General features: G+C 37.3%; 1 protein-coding gene across 8 annotated transcripts in view; it reads right to left on the bottom strand.

Moving 5' to 3' along the window:
* NPAS3 (neuronal PAS domain protein 3) overlaps nucleotides 1-19,674 on the bottom strand; it is an 858,964-nt gene that overhangs the window by 617,881 nt on the left and 221,409 nt on the right. The window lies entirely within an intron of this gene.

Raw genomic sequence — 19,674 nt, 5'->3', positions numbered from 1 at the left:
AGATAAAAATGGCTAATAATTAAGTACTTACGATGTTCTTAGTGCTGTGCTAATTAACTGCTTTATATGGTTTCTTACCCTGATTTCTTTTTTTTTAATTTTATTTATTTTTTAGAGAGAGAGAGAGAGACAGAGAGACAGAGACAGAGCACAAGTGGGGGAGGGGCAGAGAGAGGAGGAGACACAGAATCTGAAGCAGGCTCCAGGCTCTGAACTGTCAGCACAGAACCCGATTCAGGGCTCAAACTCACAAACCATGAGATCATGACCTGAGCCGTAGTTAGACACTTAACCCACTGAGCCACCCAGGAGCCCCTCCCTGATTTCTTAAACCACCATGTGACTATTATTTACAGATGAGGACTGGGAGGTTAAACTGGCCATACTCTTTTTGTCAAGTCTCCCTGCTAGTTACTCCCAGAGCCAGGGTTCAATCCCAAATTAATCTACAAAGTGCTCATGTTCAACCACCATGGTCAACACCTGATGAGCTGACTGGGCAGAAAGGATATAGAAATTCTAACCTTTCCAAATCAGGAGTTACTTTTGGTTTTTTTGTTTTGTTTTGTTTTGTTTTTTCTTAACCATGATGAGTTTACCTCATCAGCAAATTCAGAGAACTTTTTAAGATCCCAGAATTTGATTCTGGGACCTAGGATTGTTGTGGTAAATTTGAGAAGTCTTATTTTTAAAAATTTATGAGTGCAGTTTACATAAATTTGGAAATAAAATAACATGGTTGCTTTGTGTGGCCATCTGCCACTCTCATAAGCATCTCTAGCTACCAAATTGAGAATAGTGGTAGTTTTGCTGTGGAGTTAATTGAAGCCTTCCTAAGAATAATTTTAATTCAGTGTTTTAGAGCCAAATTCTGCTTTATGATCCACATTTCACATAGTATTTCTGAAAACGAGAGCAAGCCAAAGGTTTGATTGGCATTCTGAAATCTTTCAGATTAAAACATGATCCGGCTATTTTTTGCTACACATCTAGGGTTGACCCCAAGACCCATATAAGTGAAAGTGGTTTTCCAAGTGCATTGTAGGCATGGCCTGTGACGTCACATAGAGGATTACCCCATAAGCACTGAGACCATCTTTCTATCTTTATTGTTATCCTATCCTGTCACATAATAACAATTATCCATGTTGCCCCTACCTTTAATTATATAATAAAAACGGCTAATTCTTCCTCAACAAATCTGTAAGACTTAACATTTGTTTGATTACAACGTGCAAAAGCATATGATATATGGCTTTAAATTAACATTTCTGCCCAGTATTTTCTTCTATCCAAAAATATGCTATGGTATCTACTGATAAATGCCTTTTTTTTTTAAAGTGGTTTCTCAGATCTCATTTTTGGGTTAAAAGCAGCAACTATCTTCTGATATAGTACAAAGCACATATTTGAGAGTTTATCAGTTATTCTTTGTGTGTCTTAATTCAGCCATTGTCTCTCAAAAGAGTCCGTTGCTTTCACTACATTTCATTTTGACCATTTACAAAATGAAAAGATCAAAGACTCACCAATATTCTGAATACATTATGTGAATTACAGAAAGACAACAAAGAATTTGGAGGGAAAAACCCTAAGTATCCATTATTATCATAACAAAAATAGCATTGCTATCTATTAGAAAGAGAGGAGAGGGATGTGAACAAAAGTAATTATCCAAGCTATAATTTGGCCCTGTCAACAGAGCACCCCTCTTCAGACTAAGAAAAGGCTCTATAATAATGAGCTCTGAAGAAATGTCTCACAAATGCCAGTTTGGGGGGTGGGGTGCACCACAACAACATCCTTAGACTAAGTTCACGGGCTGCAGCATTCCACATGCAGGACATTCACATAGCCCTACACGTGTGTAATCTGGTATTGAGGAAGGCATGTGGACTCTATGTCATTTCCTTCTGTGACAGCAAAATTAAAATATACACTCTATTTCCTTCACATTGTCTTCTTTCCACTCCCTTGTTAATCTAACAGCATCCAATATGTGAAACAACCAGCAAGAGTTAAGCATTCAATTCAGAAGTGAATTTCACTTCTATATTAAAACACAACTATTTGATAATTTTTTAAAATGTTAAAGGTATAGAGGAATATAGAGGCAAATGTCAAAGCTCCCCAGCCTCTAAGTCTTTCTGTCGTCAAAAGCAATCATCAGGAGTTGTTTTTTGTGTACTTTTCTAAAAGGGAAATATACACTTAAAAGCATGGAAGTGGCAACTTCACCTTATTTACATGAATTAAATCATCTTCTTGATATTGTTCTGTACTTGCAAATCTATGTCTTGAACTTCAGCACACATGAATCTACCCCAATCTGTTTAAACTCTACTCAGCATTTCACTGGATGGATATAGTAGTTGATCTAGTTACCTACAGAAGTCATTTCCAAATCTTGGACATTAAAACGATACTGAAATAAGCATTTCTACACATGTTCTTGGTGTATTTGTGCAAGTTTATCAGGGTTAGAAAATACGCACGTTAAAAGATTATTCTAGAGTCATATGAACCATTGGCTAAAAGAAAGCAAATCCCTCATCTCCATTTGTGATAAAATCCTTTGGTTTAGTTATTGGGCAGTGATGAAAATAATACAGGTTCATGAATCTACATGTACACACAGATAAAAACAAGCTGTGTTTGTAATGTCTTTTGCTTTGTATTGTAACAGAAGTCCACACATTAATTCTCACACTTTTGCAATTATGAATAATTGACACACTCCTCCAAATATTTGTATCTACAAGGTAATTTACAGGAATGCTGCAAAGCTATGACATAGTTCAAAATGCATAAAAATGACCATATATTACAGACCCTGCTGTTTCTTTTCTACCAAGTAAGTTGCTTTTCTACAAAGTAAGTAATTAACACTTAATCTAAGTAAAAATATATGTAGCAACTGCGGGCTTGGAACCCAGAGACCCTCGTTTGCTTTTTGGCTTACAGGTGTCAACCTGTAGGTACAATTTTCTGAGGTAAGTAGTTATGTTAGTGGTCAAAAAAAGTCATTGCACTTAGTCAAATATCCTCCCTTTTGTGTAAGGTATTTAAATTCTGAAGCTACACAACAATAACTAATTTCCATTCCACTCAATGCTCCCTCTTGGGCCTTGCTTAGCGTATAGTCCAGGAAACAAAGGCGACCGTAGAAATTTCTGAGCAGCCAATCAAGGTGAAACATGTGCTATCTCCCCAAGTGCTTAGTATACAATACATGATTTTATGAACCTCTCACCTATAGTGTACGAACAAGTCCCTGAAAATTAAAGTGTGAAATTCAAACACCTTTGTCCTTAAAACAAGAACAACCTGCCAAAAATGCTCTCTTCTGTGAACTTTTGGCATCGACAGGGCAGAACGCAATATCCCTTGCATTCAGCTGCCAAAAACATGAAACTAGATCCAAAAGGAAGAAGCCAGGTAAATTGTTTAGGCCCCCGACCTAACATTCTCCTTGGCATCAAAAGATTCACTCTTTAGCCTTCCAATAAATGTAGCCAATTGGAAAGGCAATAAATTCATTATTCTACAACACAGTGAGTAATTCAGATAAACAACCTCCACTGCTTAAAAACCTGTTTTCTCATTCTTTAATTTTTAAGGCCAGCAAATAAAGGCTATTTGAGGAACTTTCCCTCTGATACCCTCTCTGAAAAATTATTGCTAATTCTTACTTAATCACAGATTAAGCCAGAAAAGGAAACTTACCCCCAAATACCTATCTCCATCTCTACTTTTCAATCGAATATCATGACTATTTCCATCATAAATGACAGTAAGTCTATAAAGATATGCAGAATATTTGGTTGATATCCTCCTGAAGACAATTTGGATTTGATAGCAACGGCAAAAAGTTTTATTATGTTGTTAAAAAAAAATCCCCAGAGATAAGCATCCTCCAAAACATTACCGTGTCCTGAACTGGAGCCATTAGGGCAACACAAGAGTCAATCAGTCCAACGTATGTGCTGAGTGTCTTCTCTACAATAAAACTGTGGTAGGTACTGGGGATGCAATGCCACATGTACAGAGAGTTTATAATCTCGTGAGGAGATAAAAGACCATTACACAAATAAATGTTACAACACAGAATGGGGTAAGTACCATAAGAGAGGCACAAACCAATCACTCAAGATGAACATTTGTGTCATCAAATGATAGAATTCCAATTCTCTTTAATGGTCCTCTTTTCATTCAAGCATTCATTTAGTCATTCAAAACACACTTATTACGTGGCTCAGCGCTAAGAAAAACAGATACAGTGAGTGGCAGATGAGACAGAGGCCCTGCCCTTCTGAAATCTTTCTTTCTATGGGAGAGATAGCATGAAATAATTATACAATAAGAGGAATAATAAATAATCATCATAACTAATCTTTACTCAGTGCTTACTAAACGTCAGCGAGCTAAATGCTTGACATGTATTATCTCGATAATCCTCATGGCGAAATCGTAATGCAAGAAAGCACTGAACTGAAGCTGCTATGGTCCTAAGACTGCCTGGATTGGAATCCTGATGCCACCGCTTGTTAGTTATGTCGTCTTGGCCAAGTGACCTAACCTCCCTGTGCCTCGGCTTTGTCATTTGCAAAATGGGATTAATGCCAAATTTAAGATGACACCGATAATAAGATACATCCTAATTTCAGAAATGTCGGGGAGTATGTATTTTAGCCTCTACTAAGTTATAATGTACAATAACATCCATCACACGTATTTGTGGTGATGATTAAAGAAAAATGCAGACAGAGAACCTAGTAGGGGAGGTAGCATAAGTGTTTAACAAATATTAGCTATTATTCCGTTAGGTACACCTGTTGTTTTTTTTTTTTTAAAGGAAACAAGTTTAAGTGGTTCAAAAGATAAAAAGTCCATGCCACTGAGAATCTGTATCCTGAGATGAATCTAGAGTAGGGTTCAAAAGTGCTACTTAAGTACAGTGATGTTGGAGTTACAAATTGAAGCATGAGTAAGAGGAATTAAGACTAAAGGTGGGGAGAATAACGTTCCAAGGGAATGTGTATGAATGCCTTAGGCGAGAAGAGCAAAGCAGTGACAAGATGAAAAAGAAGAAAATACAGCTAGAGGAGAGACAGCAAGCTGGGAGCAATGGGAATGGAGGCTGGAGAAGTGGACACAGGAAGGACTATGCAGGGCCTTCCAGAGCATCCTGAGAAAGTGTCAGCTTTATCTTCCCAGTAGTGAGAAGCCAGGAAGGGTACTAGATTTGCACTGTTTAAGGATGAGACTGAAGAAGGCCAGTTCAAATGCTACTCTGATAATCCAAAAATGAGAAGATGCTGGCTGAGGCCTCAACCTCAGCGTCACTGACATTTGGGCCTGGGTAATTCTTTGTCATGAGGCTTTCCTGTGCATTGTAGGATTTTTAGCAGATTCCTGCTTTCTACCCACTGGACACCCATAGCAATCCCCAAGATATAGCAATGAAAATGTTTCCAGACATTGCTAAGCGTCCACCTGGGGACGAAATTGCCCTTAGTTGAGAACCACTGGACCAGAGTGATCTCAAGAGAATTGCAGAGAGGTAGACAGATTTTGCTTACATTAAAGGAAAACAAAAACAAAAACAAAAATCTCAACAGGAGTGGATGCATTGGGTAAGAGATGAAAGAGAGGCCAGTTGCAAGGATACATTCTTATCCGAGGTTTCTGATTGTGTAACTCAATAGGTGGTGACACTATGCACTGAGACCGGAAACACTGGAACGAGATCAGACTTGACAGCCAAAGCATGAGTTCAGTTGGAGACCTGAAGAATTTAAGCTATCACCATGACATTGGAGTCATCCTAATGTCACATATGCACTTTGATATTCAGACTGAAGCTCAGAGAGGCAATCTAGTGAGAGGATGAAATACTTTGGGAGTCATGAGCATACAGATGCTAACTGAAGGTGTGTATGCAAAAAAGTTTCACATAAAAAAAAAAAAAAACACTTAAATTCTATTATTTCATTGCTGGAGACCAGGGCATCCCTACAATAAAATCATCAAAATCCTTCAATGCTGGAAGATAACATCTTACAAAATTATTTCAGTATTTTCAGCCAAACATCTCCAAGTGTGCAGGCACAACCAGAGTGTACTTATACCAGAGAGAGAGAGAGAGACAGAGACAGAGAGAGAGAGAGAGACAGAGTTAAGCAAAATGTAACTTAAAAGTATGCATGGTTCACCTCAATCAAGGAGGCTTTTTTAGTGGCTTAATTTGCAAAGCAAAGTTAAAATGAAGATCAAGAGTGACTTTTTTTTGGTCTCTACTTGTCTTTTTACAGAAATCAGTGATCTCCTATCCCAGCATCTTGAATTATATTCTGATTGCAGCTACCTTAACTGAGACCCAAGCATTCCTCATCAGAGCTCAGATTCACTTGATTTCTTCCCTAGTGGTGTATGATAAACATAAGAAAGTTCAATTCTTAATCACTTCAGATCTCTAGAATTTTTGAAGACAGAGTCCATGACCTTGGGGATTGCTTGCTGGAAGGAAAAAACCCTAGTTCAGTTCTATTATTTAGCTCCCAAGCCTTAACCTTGACTCGCAGTGCCCCTCACTGCCAACAGAACCAAAAAGAACATCTGCTGTTCCCCAGTGGCTCTCTTCCAAAGATTTTCCTTGGCCAGCATTATAGCACAGTCCAACATGACCCTTACATGAGAGGAGTGTGCGTGTGTGTGTGTGTGTATGTGTGTGTCTATGATTTCCCAAGAAACTCCCCATTCATTCTAAAATGTATTTGTTATCTTTTGGGCACCATTATTTTGCACAAAAATCCTTACCACTTTTCCTTTATAGTATCTAGGGATAATGCCAGATTAATTCCAAACTGAATATAAATATAGGGGGAAAAGGACACCCAATTGGATCCACTTTGAAAAGCATGATTCGTTTCCTCATGTGGGTAAATGTACCTTGCAGGAATCACAACTACTTAGACTTTAAAACTACAGTCATTCTTCATTACCTGAATATATTAACATGGATAACACAAAATCGTACCTGAGTATCCATGTCAGACCTTCATTCAAGTCACAAACAACCTGAATCTCAGGAGAAAATAGCAGATAACAGTACTAACGTGGGACCAGAAAAGATGTGTTTTGAAACTCTGAGGAGGGAAATGGTTCTTATATTTATCTCTGGTATTTTAAAATGCTCTTTTGTTTCCAGTTCTTCTTTAATACTGGAAGTACTCACAAAAGGAATTCTGAAAAGGCTAACAGGATAATCTTGATGGGCTACAAGTTCTGAATACAGCCCCTTTGTGGAGAAGAGTAGATTGGGAAGATCCACCTAGGGTGTATTTTCATTTCATTCACTGATTTGTTTAGTCATCCAAATAGTTCTTGAAAACCAACTGTGTAACAGTCACAGAGCATGAAGGATGACTAAGACACATTAAAGAATATTACAGTCCAGTAAAAGGAAAGTTACAGGTGAGATGGTCTTCCAGGTTTCATGGCTACTTACTAGCCTATTTTCATGTCACACAGGAACCTTAAACACAAAACCACGATCTTCATCTTCCCATGACAGCTTGACTCTCCCCAGTGATGTATATTCTTATTAAATGGCACCACCCATTGTCTATATCCAAACACTGGGCAGCATCCTGTATTTCTCCTTACTCTAACTTCCTCAGCTATCCAGTCAACTGCAAATTCTCTTATCCCTAAGAATTTCTACAATCTATTTCTATCCATGTGTGCTACCAACCTACTCTAAGCCACCATCATCTTTCCTGAACTACTGCAATAACTTCCTAACTCCTTTCTTTGTGGTGCCCTTTCACCATCTCCTTTCCAAGCTTTTCTTGACTACCTACAATCCTAGAGAACTTTCCACTGTTCTGCTCAGGTCAATCCTCTACTCAAACTTACACGTTTCCCACTGCCGTTAGCATAAGTTCCAAATTCATTAACATGTTTTTAAGGCCTTGTGTTAACGAGCTCCTGTTCTCTCCTCCATCATACACCCTGCATTCCACTTCAGTTTGGGAAGACTGGTCATGTCCTCTCACTCCATGTTCTGAGGCCTCTCATGCCTGGAAACATTCTCCTTCATCTCTCACTCCTTTCCTAGGAAGACCTACTCATCCTTGAAATCTCCCCTCAAAAGTCACTTCCTCTGGAAGTTGAAGTTAAACATGCTTCTAACATGCTGTGGCACCCTTTCCTTCCCAATTAGCTCATCAGGCACACTAGCTTCAAACTGTTTGTTTGACAGTGTTCCTGACCAGAGCATAAGCTTTGAGAGAGGAGGTTCAGTTCAGGATACTGAACCTACAAGGCAGATAGTGGCCAATTGTCTCTCAGAACAGATCAAGGAAGGCTTCACTGGGTAAGTAGTCCTTCAGACAAGTCATTTAAAATGAGATGTCAGGGCCATAAGAGGGTAGACATAATGAAATGCAAAGAGCATCATGAGGAAAATAAGAAGTCATAAAGCAGTAGGTCCACTTAAGAAACGCGTAAATATGGCGTGAAGGTGGAAGGACACAAACTATGGGGAGCGTTCAGCATGGCTCAGGCCATGGAATTCCTTAGAATTCAACCAAGGAACTCAGCCATTATATGCAGACAATTATATGCACACAAAATGGAGACACGTGATTTTGGTACACATTAGGAAGATTCCTCTGGAGTCAGTGAAAAGTACAATTATAGGATTACCAGGGGAGTGCGGGAGATTGCAATGATAAGAACACTTTGGAGGTTCTGGCCAGGAGATCATGTGGGCCTGAACTTGGAGAGGCAGAAGTCAAGCAAAGGAGCAGGTGGACAGAAGGTGGACTTTGATTTAAGTCCAGAGCTTAGATGAGCTGGCCTAACAGGAGACAGGAAAAACTCACAAAGAGTTAATTTCCTAAGTTCATCAGATGACAAAATAATACAGAGGGCAAAAGGGGAACCCAAAGGCAACTCAAAGGAAGGTGCAGAAGGATACCCAAAGAAAGGTGTTACTGAAGTCAAAGGAAGAGCTATTTTCTGAAAGAAGGGACTTGCCCACAAAATCAAAAGATGAGGAATAAAAGAGACCAGTGGATGTTGACAATTAAGTGGTCACTGCCAGAAGAATTTCCCTGAAGGTAGAGGATGGGAGACAGCAGGAACTAAGGGTCAGCTTTCTACAGAAAAGTGGAAATTTTTAGCATTTATTGTTGTTTTGAGAAATTAGCTATGAAGGAAAGAAAAAATAGCTACACGGGGACATGAGATAAAGAGAGGTTGCTCTAGTGATGGGAAGGCTTGAGCCAGCTTGCAAGTTGGTGTGAAAATGGAGGAGAAATGATGCATATCCATTGGGCAGGACCAAATCCCCAACTGGATAAAAACAAACTGAGTATAAAGAGTTTGAAACCTAGAGTAAAAAAGAACATACATTCAAGATGATTACATCCTTAATACAGTTAAATTCAAGGGCAAGAAAATTAAATGATTAGAATATTAAAATTATACTGGTAACTGAAGGTAATTATTATCCAGTAATACAACCATACGTCTGTGCATCTTACCGCTTCATTTGTTTTATTTGTGAGCGTCTTTAAAAGTGTTTTCTAGGGAAATTCCAATGATGCAGTTTACCTAGAACATAAATTATGGTAGAAGATATTGCCTAATCTGATCTAACTGAAGAAACAGCATGGAAAAACAAAGGCAGCAGAGAGGTACCCTAGAGAAAAGTGTTGAAAATTTCAAACTACTCACATATTTGCTACCACGAAAAGACAACCAGGAAAATCTTAGTATGTATTTTTAAAAACTAAAGTTCTAACACTTTCAGTTGGTAAATTTGAAATCTAAACCACACCCACACAACTGCCATCTTCTGAAAAGGGTCCAAGTGATTTATCCATTCAGTCAGTTTTTATTCATCAATCATTTATTGATTACCTACTGAATGCTCGGCATACATCCCCATATGAGGTGTGGGAGGCAGGGAGGACAATTTCAAAAGGAAGTTCCTACAGTTAAATAATGTGTTACATTCATGGGAGACAAAACACACATAGGGAGCCAGAGTAGAATAACAAAGAAACAGAGACAAGGAAGAGCATTGTACAGTTTGTCTGCATATATATCAAAGAGGTGAGAAGCAGTGACTTTGGATAGAAAAGTCTCTAGAAGGTTGGTTGTTTGCCATTTACACACAGTACTTACTGGCTAACAGCGAGTAGAAGGAGCATATGGGTGAGGAGGAGGCCTGTAGACAGATAGGTAGAAACCCAGACAGGAGGCTTTTCAGGATGGCCACTTGAATCACTAATCCTATTTTATAGCAGCCATTTAATTTTAATTTTTTCTCCACTGATATTAAATAAAAATGTTAACAAGTTACCAATTAGGCAACATAAAAGCATTACTGAGCATAACCTCCCAAACTATTCAATGTTTAAAAGATAAAACTGAAATTACATTAACAATTTTCTTCAAGTTATACTGCAAAAATATGAAATCATGGCAACATTCGTTTTGAATCAAAGACAGCAAATTATACCATGGGAGGGGCTTTGTCTCCCATTACCTCATTACCCAAGATTTAGAGATTTCCGTTCCCTGTTTTATGCCTGTTCTCCCCATTGGAATCTATACAATCTGAATATCACATAGCCCTTGAGTGTCCAATCCTTATCATGGATGATTTTAGTATTTTTTGAGTAACTCTCTCAAGACTTCCTTCTTCTCTCCATTTGCTTCCACAAAGATACACAAAAGCACAATTCTTCCAGTACATATCTATATTCATACTAATGACCTTGTAATCTCTGAGTATAGAATTTTAGATTAATCTAATCTGGTTTCCTGACTCTCCAATTTCAAATCACCACCTGCTGCAATGCTACCTTCCTCATTTCTAACAGCATAAATGCCATGTGAAGCCAGCTCAAAGACTGAGGATATAACATCAAATCATCTCTTACTCGGGAGTATTCTATTGACTCCTCATGACATTAAAGGACATACGAAAACATTCCTGTATCTCATGATGAATGTGGTAACCAGGGCATGAAAATTTCCGGCAGCAATTCTAAATCCATGTGCTCAGACCTCCAACTCCAACCTCCCAGCACTATTGAATTAAATAACATGTTTACTCATCCCTACCCGTCCTTTATTTAAGGGTTAAAACATGGAAGTTTATTAGTTACATTGAGCATATGTGTTATCTCATTAGCTGTAGGATACAAAGATACACTTGCCTTGCTAATGAAGATTTCACAAATCCCGAATCCCACGTAAAATGGTGCCTTCTATTTCCACTTACGTATAGAATTGACACCTGGTAGTCATATTCAGTAACTCACAATTCAGCCACATCTGAGAGGATTGTATTTTTTAATCAAGTTCTCCTAAGATTCTTTTTAAGTGACCAAAACCCTCAATATTCTTTCTTTCCCCAGATCCTCCCTATCTTGGGTTATAACAAACTCACTTGATGACCTTTGCTCTACTTGTGTATTTTAATTTCTCTGATCGTTTCTCAAAATCTTCATGTCTTGATTTTTCTTGTGGCTCTCATCTTCATTCCAGCCAATGAACTTCCATCAAATGTCCTGCCACTTTCTTTTCTTTTTCCTTCACTTTATTCTGATTTCCAATATTTCTGCCTACTTCAGGTGCTATTAAATATCTAGGAAATGATATGGAATCAAATCTAAGAAAACATACGCTATACTAATGTTCTCTTCTGCTCTCATCTACCCTCTTCAGAAGCATCGCATGTCACACTGCACTGTGCATTGGGGCATCACTGAGAAATCAACTGCCCATGTCTCTGACTCCAGGGCACGCTCACCTTCCAGTGGCATTGACACCAATCTCGCTCTTCCCTGATGTCTTGAACTGCATTAAACATTGGCCCTTTCTTAATCCTTAAAATGTTCCTTTGGCATCTTATTGCTTTTCCCATTTTTCTCTAGTTCCCTCGGAGGGATTCATGGTGATTTATTCTAGGTTATCAGCAGCTGGCCACAAACCAAATCCAGCAGGGTTTGGAGGCCAGGATGGAGTTGCAAGAAGCAGACGGAAAGTGACCATGTAAGAGCTGCATGTCAGTGTCTTTTGTATGCAAAGCCACAATTCTGCTACTAGAAAAGACAGTTACTGTGCACTGGGGAAATTGAGGCTTCATACACATAACATCCAATAGAGCTAACTTTCCTAGCCATGTAGGAAAAACTTATTTACTGAAATGTTTCATTTATTAAAACCTGATGCCGTCATGTCTCCCAACTGCAGAGAATAAATTTCAAACAAGGCTTCCTTTTCCTCTTTCCAAAGATAGCTTTACTAGTCAGGTAGTGTTAGCATCATCGGAGAACACCAAAGGAGAGTAAAAAGACACAACAACTTATTAAAAAACTGCCCTATATGCATGCTAGTTTTTAAATAACTTCATCCCTGTGCTCAACTAGTTCAGCACCTTCATGGCCCTCTAGGAAGCTGCTCCAGCAATGGCCTACATTCTGCTGAGTCAGTGGCAAGGCCAATCCACTGGTACGGATCTTTTGAATTATCGCTCCTGAATGGCACTAACCCATTTTACAATTAAAAATAATAAATTCTGGGGAGTCCTTGAGTGGCTTCATCGGTTAAGCATCTCATTCTTGGTTTTGGCTCAGATCATGATCTCACGGTTCGTGAGTTTGAGTCCCACGTTGGCATTCTGCTTGGGATTCTCCCTCCCTCTCTCTCCCTCTCTAAATAAATAAACATGAAATACTACCAACAGATTTTTTTTTTAATTCTTGCCTAATTTTTCACCTCATATGTCTCATCTATTTTCTTCCCAGTATGTCTGTTAACTGTGACGTTACCCATGTAAAAGGCATTCCTTTTTACGAAGTTTAATCAGCTAACGTAAACTATTTTCCACCAACCGACACAAATTCAGGCCCCAACTGGCCCCGCTCATGCATTATTTTAACACTCAAATGGGACTTTACCTATTTATTACTTGATATCTTGATCTATATACTTGCCTGATCTGTTTCTTTTTAGGAAGTAAGATATCATCCGAAACCTACATGTGATCAGAGAAGAAGTGGTATAGGCAAAGGGAAGAAAAAGGGTATCGGATATGAAGTGCATCTTTTACCTTGGACATCAATTTATTTAAAAATAAAAATCAGGTTTTTTTTAGAGATTTAAGATACTTTATCCAAAATCACCTCTCAAAGAGTACTGCCTCAGTAGCCCTGTAACTCAGCACTTCCAAGGCACCAGTGCCCCATGCAGTAGGGCAGTTTTATAAAAATGGTGCAATAAGAAAATACTTTTATGCAGGTGATGTTTAGTAATCATAATTTCACTACTATAGTGAGCAAAGAATTATGTCCGGTGCCTTGCTCTTCAAGTTACAAATCTACCTGCCGAGAGACAGGTATCCTTCATGTGGATACAACCAGGTGTATTACCTCAGAATCTACTGGGGAGAATGTGAAAAAGGCGGCAAAAAAGACCATGATGATCAGTGTGGTGGCAGAGGTCACAGTCCCACTGCCCCACACCCTACTGGCCTGTCAGTGACATGGAAAAACTAGGCACGCGTTATTATTTCCTTGAAAATATAATGTACCCAGGTATATAAAGGAAGCACCTTTATCCCCGAGAGTTATTTACCCATTGTCAGGGTAGCAAAGTTTGCCGTAGAACAATAACTTGAGAAAGTTAAGAGGAGCAACTATTAGGGGTGCCTAGATGGGTAAGCATCCAACTCTGGACTTTGGTCAGGTCATGATCTCACAGTTCATGGGTGTGAGCCCTGCGTTGCACTGTGCGCTGACAGCACAAAGCCTGCTTGGGATTTCTCTCTGCCTCTCTGCTTCTCCCTGGCTTGCTGTCTCTGTCTCTCTCTCTTTAAAAAAATAAACATTAATTTTTTTTTCAAAAAAGAATTGTTTTTTTTTCCTTCCCCTCCTCCCCATGGTCTTCTGTTAAGTTTCTCAGGAACCACATAAGAGTGAAAACATATGGTATCTGTCTTTCTCTGTATGACTTCTTTCACTTAGCATCACACTCTCCAGTTCCATCCACGTTGCTACAAAAGGCCGTATTTTATTCTTTCTCCTTGCCAAGTAGTATTCCATTGTGTATATAAACCACAATTTCTTTATCCATTCGTCAGTTGATGGACATTTAGGGATGAGCACTGGTTGCTGTATGGAAACCAATTTGACAATAAATTTCATATTAAAATAATAATAATAAATAATAAAAAAAGAATATCAACTGTTAGAGGTGGGGTAGACTGTACCGCAACAGTTGTTTGACATGCAAATAACACAAATCATTTATTTACTTTTTTTTAAAAGAAATATTAAGCGTTTCGTAAGTGCCAGCCATTGAAGAAGATGCCCAGTTATGCTGTTAAACAAAACTCAATCTCTGCCCTGAATGAACTTACAGCCTTGACGAGATGACAAATCAACAAAAAATTGCAAATAGTGCCACCAACAGGAACAGGCGCTACGGAAGGACTTAGGAGTACCTAACCAAGGCTTGAAAAACCTGGCAAAACTTCCTAACAGACACATGACCAACAGTTTTTTAACATTATGCAGGTAAAAGGGCTGCTGGGGTTGGGGGGAGGGAGGTGAACTCATGATATACTTCACAACAACATTTTAAAACATTAAAAATAAAATATAGTCGTGAAAACTAGGATCAACCTCACCATTCAAGATAGAGGTATATGCAGCTATTTGTGAGGCTCAGAAAAAAAATTGAATGCCATTTTAAAAATCACATTCAAATATACCCCAGGGCTAACATCTTCCTGGGATTCATGTGCAATTATTTATTTGTTGCTTGGCAGATTATCTTATCACTAGCCAACACACCTGTTATGCCACAACATTTACATAGAAAAATCACGTTGTTTTACTGAGAAATCTTGCTGTCCTCTAAAACGCCTAAATGTCTGGAAATGATGAAGACTGATTCATGTGCATTTAGATTTATGATGATTTTGTTCATACCATTCTTGGATTTCCTTTATTGTTTTTTTTCCATCAATTCATCCATTCATCTATAGCATTAGAATGTAGCACTCTAATTACTCTAGTCGTTGGAGTTTCTGTTATATGGTGGTTTTACTATGTTCAAATTGTCCTGAATTAGGGAAAATAAGGATAGGAAAATAAACCCATCATATAGGTAACTCTTTAGTTATAGGCACCCTTATTCTTTCCTTGCAGTGTTGTCAATAGACTCCCATCTCAAGTCAGACATAATAATGTAGCATCAGGAGTCAAGGCTTAAGGACGAAAAACAAAGGCTAACAAGGGCTAAAAGCCCTTGCTTTACTATTTGCTAGCTCCAAGTTTCCATGTCCTTACTTACAAAATGGGAATACTGACAGCTGTTACCTTTTGAATGAAGTAACATATAAAACATTTAGCTTATCACCTGTCACCTAATAGACACTCCATAAGTATTTCTAACCTTATAGATGAAATGTTTTTCTTATTCCTTTTTTTAAGTTTATTTTTTTTTTATTTTTGAGAGAGACAAAGACAGGGAGAAAGAGAGAGAGAGAGAGAGAGAGAGAGAGCGAGCACGCACACAGGGGAGCGGGTGGAGAGAGAGAGAAAGAGAGAGAGAGAGACAGAGAATGAATGAGAATCCCAAGCAGGTTCCATACTGTCAACATGGAGCCCGACATGGGGTTCTAACTCACAGGTTATGATATCATGACCTAAACCAAAATCAAGAGTCCAATGCTTAATCAACTGAGCCACCCAAGCACTGCTGTTTTTGTATTCCTTAAATGTACAGGCCAGTTATAAAAATTTAAGTAAAAAATTTATTTGATTCATTCAGATAGGTAAGACTCAGACGTTCTATCATTTCTTTGACAGAAATGCCTTTGCAAATGAGGCATCCAAGAAAATCCTGAATGCTAGTCTGGCAATGAATAAAAATTCATGTAGCAATTCCTCAACAAAATAATAGCAAAACATCCAATAGCATATGAAAATGATGATATACTATAGCCAAGTTGGACTATCCCAGGAATGCAAAGTTACTACGTTTCAAGAGTTCTGAACTATGGTCCAACAATATAACACACCACATTAGGAGAACAAAGGGAGTAAAAGACCCATATGAACTTGTCAATTGATGCATTTGACAAAATTTAACACCATTTCATGATACAAACAGACAACTAGCAACAGAAGAAATCTTCCTCAACATGAAACAGGACATTTACAAAAAAAGAAAAAAAGAAAAAAGAAAAAACAGCTAACATCATACTTAATGGATAAAGACTAAAAGCTTTCCCTGCTTAAGATGAGGAAGAAGGTAAGGATGCCTACTTTCACCACTACTATTCAGCATTGTTCTGGAATTTCGTGACATAGTAATTAGGCAAGAAAAATAAATAAAAGGCATCAAATTGAAAAGGAGGAAGTAAAACTATCTGTTCACAGATGACATTCTATATACAGAAAACCTCAAGGAATTTACAAGAAAGCTACTAGAGCTAATAAATGAATTCAGCAAAGTTCCAGGTTACAAGATCAATATGTAAAAATCAGTTGTGTTTTCACAGGACAGGAATGAACAATTAAAGAAATTAGGAAAGCAATTCCATTTACAACAGCATCTAAAAAAATAAAACCCCTACTAACAAATTTAACCAAGAAGGTTAAAGACTTACACATGAAACCATAAAACATTGCTGAAAGAAATTAAAGAGTAATTTAAATTCTATTAAAAAAATACACAGATGCCAAGGCAGGGAACATATGGGAAAGTTCTTTAACTTCTGCTCAATGTTGCTGTGAACTTACAGCTGCTCTAAAAAAATAAAGGCAACTAGATAGACAGAAACATGAAAAGCCATAGCATGTTCATGAGTTGGAAGATTTAATGCTGTTAAGATGTCAACGCTAACTAAAGTGATCTACAGATCCAACTTAACCCTTATAAAAATTCCAACAACTTCTTTTGGAAAAATGGAAAAGCCAATCCTGAAATTCATATGGAATGTCAAGGAGCCCGGAATAGTCAAAAGAGTCTTGAAAACTACAGTAGTCAGAAGACTAACACTCAAAACATAAATTTTGAAATTTATGACAAAGTGACAGTAATCAAAACAGTGTGGCACAGGCAAAAGGAAAGACACGTAGGACCAATGGGACAGAACTGGCAGTCAAGAAATAAACTTGTACATCTATGACTAGGTGATTTTTGACAAGGTGCCAACTCCATGCAGTGGTGAATGAATGGTGTCTTTAACAAATGGCGTTAGGGTACTGCATTTCCACATGCAGCAGAATAGAGTCTGACGCCTTCACCACACCATGTGCAAAAATAAACCCAAGTGAATCAACAACCTAAAAATAGAGCTCAAACTATAAATCTCTCAGCAGAAAAGATAGGGGACATTTTTATAACGTTGGATTTGACAACAGATTCTTAGCACACTAACAGCAGGAGCAATAAAAGAATAGAAAACCTGGACTCCAAATTTCAAGGCAGCTATGCATTATAGGGCATGATGATCAAAGTAAAGAAAAACACACATATAATGGGAGAAAATATTTGTGAATCATTTATCTAATAAGGGTTTAATGCACAGAAAATACAAAGGATAAAACTTGACAACAAAAGACAATCCAGTGTAAAACAGGCAAAGGACTTAAATAGATGTTTCTTTTAAAAAATAGACAAATAGCCAAGAAGCCCATGAAAAGATGCTTAAGATCATTAGTCTTAGGGAATTACAATAGGGAAATGTAAATTCAAACCAACATGTGGTATCATTTCACACCTAGTAAGTTAGCTATAATTAAAAAAAAAAAAAAGGAAACAAAACTGAGAATGTGAAGAAACTGAAAGCCTCATACATTCAGAGCTGCTGCGGAAAACAGTTTGGTGGTTCCCCCCAAAACTTAAAATAGAATTACCACATCACCCAGCAATTCCACTCCGAAGTATATCCCCAAAGGAATTAAAAACAGGGATTCAAACAGATACTTGTACCCCAATGTTCACTGTGACATTACAATAACCAAAATCTGGAAACAATCCAAGTATCTATCAATAGATAAACAAAATGTGGTATATACATATAGTGGAATAGAGTCAACTATAAAAAGCACGAAGTTTTGATGCATGTTACCACATGAATGTACCCTGAAAACATTACGCTAAGTGAAATAAGATGGATGCGAAAGAACAAATATTACATGATTTTATTATATGAAATATCTAAAATAAACAAATTCATAGTGACAAAAATAGCTTAGGGGTTACCAGGGGATAAAAAAGGGGGGAGGTAGAAAGTTACTGTCTTACGGGTACAGAGTTTCTATTTGAAAATGTTTTGAAAATGGTTGTTATGGTTTCATGACGTTGTGCATTTAATTAATGCCATTGTGTTGTACACTTAAAATTGGTTAAAATGACCAACTGTATTACACACACAAACACACACATTTATTTACCACAAATTTTAAAAATTTATATAGCTAAGCATATTTGTGTTGTGGTTGCTTGGCATAATTTGCTCTGCAGGTACCATCTTCACAAACAGTACAAAAATCACAATTATGTTAAGTTTCTAGATGATATTAAGACCTATGTCTAGTCTAAAAATAGAACAGATAAGTAATAAAATTAAATCAACAAATGAGCAAATGCACGAATACATGCTGGCAAAATTTTTTTAAGTGCTGTCTGTAGTAACTAACCTTTGATTTTATTGTTTTAAAACCATATACCATTATTACTGATTCAGCATTACCAAAAAATTTACGTTTTTAAGTTTATTTTAGAGACTGAGTAGATCAAAGATGCTAACACTTCACAAACACTAGGACACTTCAAAAACATGTTTTGTTGCTAATTATTTTTTTTAAATAATACTCTGTTGAATGTGATGGCATCGCACTGGGATGTTGTAGTAAAATCTCAATAAGCTCAAGGCAATACCTTGTGAATTAAATTCACTTTTTTTTTTACTCAACTATTTAATAAAAATGAATATACTAGTATGTATTTCCACTTATTAAAACACAAAACACCTTCTTAGAGAAGCAGATTTATCACTATGCCAAAAAGTTAATTGCTTGTTACATTGTGTTAAGGAAAAATGTGAATTCTTCCTCTAACCATTTTTAACACTATGAATAAAAAGCATTTAAACATCTCTTCCATTTTATTTTGTATCCCATCGAAACAAGTAGACATGCTTCCTAAGGGTGGAAAATCTCTGAATGGTCAATCTTCTGTTCTTAATTTGGTCAATATAATGCTAAAACAAACAAACAAACAAACAAAAAAAAAAAAAAACAAAAAAAACCAGAATAGCTTTTGTACTAACAAGAATTTTTAATGACATTTTCAGGAATAAGCATAACAGTAACTCCAAAAGCTATAAAAATTTAGGCAGTAAGTATCTCATCTGATGGAAATACTTCAAATTCAAGAAAAGCTTAACGACAACTTTTGTTAGAGATTTTTTTGGCATAATCTTATATAAGCATTTTGCCTTTGCTATCTACATTAAATTAAGCCAATCAATATCTGTCAACATATCAGCTCAATTACAGTTTTCTCACTGATTCTTGGATATAAATATCTTTGCATAACTCAAACAAAAACTTCAATAATCCTAGGACA

Source organism: Felis catus, chromosome B3 (genome assembly GCF_018350175.1).
Source record: "Felis catus isolate Fca126 chromosome B3, F.catus_Fca126_mat1.0, whole genome shotgun sequence".
Taxonomy (NCBI): domain Eukaryota; kingdom Metazoa; phylum Chordata; class Mammalia; order Carnivora; family Felidae; genus Felis; species Felis catus.
Note: the sequence above shows the minus strand (reverse complement) of the source record. Positions and strands in the feature narration are given on the sequence as shown.